The 6,000-nt window shown below is 37.8% G+C and overlaps 1 protein-coding gene across 4 annotated transcripts in view; it reads left to right on the top strand.

Annotated features, from left to right (window-relative positions):
- The first annotated feature begins 540 nt into the window (after window positions 1-540).
- The window catches only part of pcdh11 (protocadherin 11), a 198,847-nt gene continuing 193,387 nt past the window's right edge, over window positions 541-6,000 (top strand). For all 4 annotated transcript variants that reach the window (XM_073854157.1, XM_055177980.2, XM_055177979.2 and 1 more), the window contains exon 1: window positions 541-1,217. The gene's annotated coding sequence lies outside the window, so the exon portion shown is untranslated. The remainder of the gene's footprint in view (window positions 1,218-6,000) is intronic.

Raw genomic sequence — 6,000 nt, 5'->3', positions numbered from 1 at the left:
TACTGTAAGTAAGGGACAGGTGTTACATCTGCCAGGGCTGTATAGTCCTCTTCATTTTTTAGAATTTTTTTTACATTCGTCACCCTACTTCTTAGTGGATAATCAAAAGATCATACCCTTGTTTAATTCACATGCCTCTAATTAGATAAAATATCTTTACGCAAGAGATTATAATGGTGCAAAAAATGAAAGGGAGGGGTTGGGTTAAAACGTATAATATAGTCAAAGTGTATATTTAAAATTAATTTGTGTGTTAATTAATTATTTACATATTAATAAAGTAATGAAAGTTGTGTCATTAGAGTTTAAACAGACAATAATCTAAAGCGAACAGTGCCCCCTTTTCTTTGCAGGCGAGTAGTGGAGTGGTGCAAGGGTGAGATATGAGTCCACGGTGGATCTGAGCTGGGCTCTGACTCCAGCAGCAGTGCTGCTTTAAGATGATGAAGGCTGTGAAATTTATTGGAGGCTCCTCCTCCCGCGATGATGTCAATCGGAGGTGGAGAGGTGGGCAGTACTAAGGGACTGAGTTCATACAATACAACAGAGATTGCCAGAGCTCTGCGTACAACTACAGCAAAACACCTCAACATCTCAGTGTGTGTGTGAATGATGCTGCACCTATAGGCGCACTTTACACCTTATTCTCCATTGGGGAACGCAAGCACTCAGTCCATACCTGTATATCTTCTTAAAACAGATATTTTGCTCTCTATGTCACTCTGTCAAACTAGTGGATGAAATTATATGACGTGTGAGAGGATGTTTTATAAGTTATTTCGCTGTGTTAAATAATTGCACTTGACGCACAGAAAGGGAGGGGAAAAACAACTTGACTAAAACAGTTTTTGGGCATACGAGGAGACTGTTTTGCTGAACTGAAATAAGAAGTAGCCTATTGCACATTGACAGACCAACACCGTTTGGAGCATCAGTGTCTCTCCGCGCGTGGGATTCAAACGGTGTTATCCAAGCGCGAGGCATCAGAGGAATAACGTCGGCTCTTGTAAAAGTCGTTCGCAAATGCTTTTCGCTCTTCGTGCGTGGACCGTGGACTTTTGCATGGACATGGATGATTTCCTTTAGTTGGATACGTTAAGCTGTTTGATTCTGGGATTTTCTCCAGTCTGCTTCGTGGCACTTCATCTCCTCCAGCAGTGATGCCGCTACGTGACGGGAATTGAGAGGACTTTTGCATATTCAGTCAGAAATCCGAGGTAAGACGCATTTTGTTTTTATGCTCATTTATATATTATTTTGGGAGAAGAGAAAATTAGCGGATTTTAATGGTCCGTGTAACTTAATTAAGAAGGAACCGGCATACTTGTTGTACGCGTGAATAACATTAAGAATAGACTCGCATGCCCGCTCGCAATGTTCAAGGGAAAATACACGCACGATTTAAAGGGTCCTTCCGCAAAAGTCGATATTATTATTACCCGTAAATTAAGTTTGCTGTGCTGAGGAAAATTATTTCATTTTTTTTATATGACATAAACGATGGATATCTACAGTCCTACTGCCTGGCTTCACCAGCTCACGCTGTCTCTTTTAAAGATGTGCAGTTTGTCAGTTTTGATATTGGCTTTAAAACATAAAAGTGTGAAAATACAAACACCGCGTTTTATATTTTACGCAAATGCAAAGTCTCTTTGCTTCAGAGATCACGCAGCCAGCGCGTGAACTGTTCAAATCCGTGTACCATCCAACAACTTCTGTATCATAGCTTTAGGATATTTCTGTTTCGTAGTTATCTTAAAATTGGTAACCAAATAAAAAAATATCCCACAGCCTCCGTCAAGGCAGCGGGTGCATCGCCTATGTTCAGTCATATAGACAGAAAGCATCTTAGTATATAGGCTGTATATGAAGGCGCTGTGTGCAAGACAGATTTTCCGAGATGCGTCATTTTGTGAACCGGTGTGCTGGCTGAAGCACTTTCATCTCTAATTGCCTCTTTTAAACACTACTATAGTTGGCTTACAAATGATACCATGGTACTATAGGCTATTCCCTTCCAGAATAGGCTAACCACAGTCACTACACTTTGATTATTACTAGCCTCAATTGTGGTAGGTTGATATTAGTGAACACTTTACTAAATAAAATAATATGGCAGAAACATTATGCAGGCATCTTGCACTGTCTTAAATATATCCCACGTTTTGCTATAGGTTTGCAGAATAGTAAATAACTATAGCCTAACACATTTTTTAGGGCAGAAACTTTAGATATTATTGGTATATATTGGTACAGTAATGTAATTGAATAAGTGCCTCATTTTAAACATTATAAGAATATCACATAGCTTCCCAGCGATGTTGATATAGTTTGTTCACATTATTTCATTTATATATTCAATCACCATGACCCTTGTAAGACAGGCATAGCTTTCGAATCTGAATCATTTCTAATTTTGAATTTCATGGGGATAAGGGTTAAACATTTTTCACATCTTTCAGAGAAAATAATGTAACCCATTTCATTTTCACAGCGTTTCTCTGAGGATTGAGCAACACTTAGAAATCGAGCAATTCAACAGGCCTTTTATTTTAACTCATTGTAGTCATCACATCTCTTGCTAAAATTTGGAAAGTATTGAGAGCCAAGAGTGGATGCTCAAGGAAAGAATTCCTAGCTTTTGCAACAGTACCACTAAAAATGTTGCAACACAAGTTTGTTCGGTATGCCATTATGAAGGCCGATTTTTCTTTTTAATCATATGCCTTTCTAAAAATATTGACTGTTTCATTATCACATGTGCAAGGCTACAGGTAAAACAATTCTCAACCTTCGTGGAAAGTTCTGACACACATCCGGCTATCGCTTTCAGTTTTTACAAGAAAACTTCGTTTTGTCAGTGACACATTATTTTCAATCAGTCGCAGTAAAGTGAATAAGACTACCTCACATGCACTGCGGAAACAGTGGATACAAATATAATGATGTCATCGGACTTAAAAACAGAAGATCCATTCATGAACATCAACTTGCGTTATACGTCTCTTGCATTTCTAAACCAAAAATGTGTAACTGGCAAAAACAGACTAGTAGTAATAGTAAAAAACACTTTTGTACCATTATTAAGTTGATTTTATATGCAGATTTTTGTTGCTCTGCAAGCTGACATTAATTCTAAATTTTGAAATATAGCAAATTCCAGTGATCACTTTGGTCTTTGCCGATTGCTGAAACTTCACTGCAGAACTGTTTAAAGTGGTTACACTTGTTTTTTGCTTTAATAGGCCTACATTAACACACAATGAGTATTTTAGATTTTTAACTCCTAAATATTTTAAGGTCTATTATTTTATTTGGTCCACTTCAGTGCCCTCTATTGGCAGTTTTATTTATTTTCGCTTCTTGCATTACTTTGTGAAGCATCCTGCTAACCAGCAACGTAAAATTTACCGCTAACATAAGCGTATTTTATGTAGATGTTTTTGGATTTTAAAAGTTTTTGCATTTTACAGTAAGTTGGACTAAACGCAATTTGAGGACATGCATACTCTGTAAAAAATATGCAACATTTTCTGTCAAATCAATATATATATATTTATGTTACTTTAACTTAAAAAAATAAGTTATACAATTTCAACTTGATTTTATAAGTTATGTCCACTTTTTACAAGCCAAAACTTAAATTATTAGGTTGAATTAACTTGCAAAAACTACCAAATTTAACTTTATGCTGCAGTTTGTTATAGCCACAAATTGCTTGGTAAAACGTCTTGACATAGGCTACACCATACAGATACAGTACTTGTAAATACGTAAATATTTTTTTTCACACTTTGCATTTCTAAAATTCACTTGCCGCTTGCAATCTTTGTTGTTTATGTGAATAGATTATTGCATTATTTTAATTGCAAAGAATGCCTTTGTGTATTACCCAGCCTGTTCTTTCGACTTCAGATTTAGGGTTTCATTGGCATGTTATACACTTTGCATTGTTGTCCATATACAATCAATTTGGGAGAATAATATATCACCAAATGACATGTTGTTCCATTGAAGTGCCCAGAATTAAATGAAAGTTTGACTATGATTATTTATGGCTCAAATTAGCAGAACAGAATATCTTGACTATGATTAATGGCGCACCATTTGATGTAAACAAAGGCACTGTTAATCACTTCTTAGTTGAAGTTAGCAGTAATGTTATTTTTGTCATCCGAGTAGTGCATTTGGATGTATAATTTTTTGGAGATAGACATACATCGACTCCTAAAACTGGTTTGGTGTGTCAATTCTACTTTATTGGTCATTGAATTGATTATTGGACCTCACGATCACTGTATCTGCTCTGTATATTTACAAAACGCTTAAACGTGAGTAGTATTATTCTAAGTTTAAACATCTTCCTATTAGAGTACTGCAGTCTGGCCCGTTCTGATCTATTCGAGCGATGAATTAACAGTTACAACATATGTTACTGAACATCGGCACAACAACAATGATAGCAGTAACAATAATACTCAGTAATAATGCCATATGTTTTTCATTACCACTCAATTATTACTCTTTATTTGATGTTTGGAATAGATTCATACATGACACATAACGGCTGAATAAATTATTAAAGGCTCATACTCTGTAGATGAGAAGAACGACATCCTGACTACAGAGGAAGGACAGCAGGTATGCAGGAGAACAGCTGGCAGGGGGTACGGTGGGTCTCAAACTGCTGATGGCAGGAGGTAGAGGGCGAACTCAAACAAGGCACTGAAATGTCAAAGAATCAAGCACACATGGGGTTACTTTAAACCCAGAAGAGTGACGCTTGACTTCTGATGAGATAGAGTTAAGCGACGTGCTTCAGGCAGATGTCCCAGTTTAACTTCCGTAGACACCCTTAATTATTTGATATGTCATTTTTGGCTTAATTAACCTTCTTATTAAATTTGATCAGTTTAATCTGAAGTTGGCTCTTGGTCAGCCGGTTGCTGGAATGGATTTTACACCTCAACCGCCGATTCGCACGGACATGGATTCGTTACGAACTTGCAGTTGGCATGTAAACTTATTTTTCTCCTTGACAGCTCAGCTCAAAATCAAAAGCAGGCAGGCCTGTCCATCACATTGTCATTTTAAACGTTCTGTGTGCTTCTCACTGCTTGTTCCAGAGGGAAGGACAGCTTTTGCATACTCTGTGGAATCCATGGTCCGCTGCTCAGAATAGATCACTGAGAAACTGTGCAAGCAGGGAAGAAGTCTCACTTGATACCCATGAGCACAGTTTTCCAAATCTCCCAATTCATTTGAAAACTGGAAGATCGGAAAAGTTGAAACTCAAAGCATTCCGATTCTATCCGCCGCATAATTTTGAAAGAGTCGTTCCCAGGAGTAAATCTCAAAATGGCTCGGATTTTTCGCAACAACATAAACTGTCCTAAATATGGGGAGGAGTGACATCGGGGCGCCGTGAGGAATTGTCTAATCCCAGCACCGTGTCCCTGGGTAGCAGAGCTCCATACGAAATGCCAGACATCACTTACAGTCAACTAGAGCTTACACTGTGCAGACTATTTGGTACTGCTGTAGGTTATACAGGTTCATCAAGCGTTCCTTCTCATAGGGATGGTGCAATTTGTTATTGTTGACAGTATGTAGGTTATCTAAACCGGCTATGACAGCTACAATGTGACACAATATAAGAAAGAAGAGAGGCAGTCGCACTTATTACATGCTTGAAGTCTTATTCAAGTCACACCTAATGTCAAATTCGGTTATTTAGATGTAGATCATTTCTTCATGTTTTATTCACTGCTCTGCAGTGCACTTCATAGCCAGTAAGTCCTCTTCATTATGCGATGTTGGATACAGCCTTGGACTCTTCGGAGCTTATCAGAGTACAGTAGGTGAATAGTAATTGCTTGGCTCTCGTGTTTTTTTTAAAAATGGTGCAATCTTGAAAGGCAGTGCAAATTCCCCCCTCATTTCTGAAAACAACATAACATTCTTTGAATACGTGCGGATAGTAAGCTGGCCATTGATCAC

The sequence above is a fragment of the Misgurnus anguillicaudatus genome, chromosome 16, assembly GCF_027580225.2.
Source record: "Misgurnus anguillicaudatus chromosome 16, ASM2758022v2, whole genome shotgun sequence".
Lineage (NCBI taxonomy): Eukaryota > Metazoa > Chordata > Actinopteri > Cypriniformes > Cobitidae > Misgurnus > Misgurnus anguillicaudatus.
Note: the sequence above shows the minus strand (reverse complement) of the source record. Positions and strands in the feature narration are given on the sequence as shown.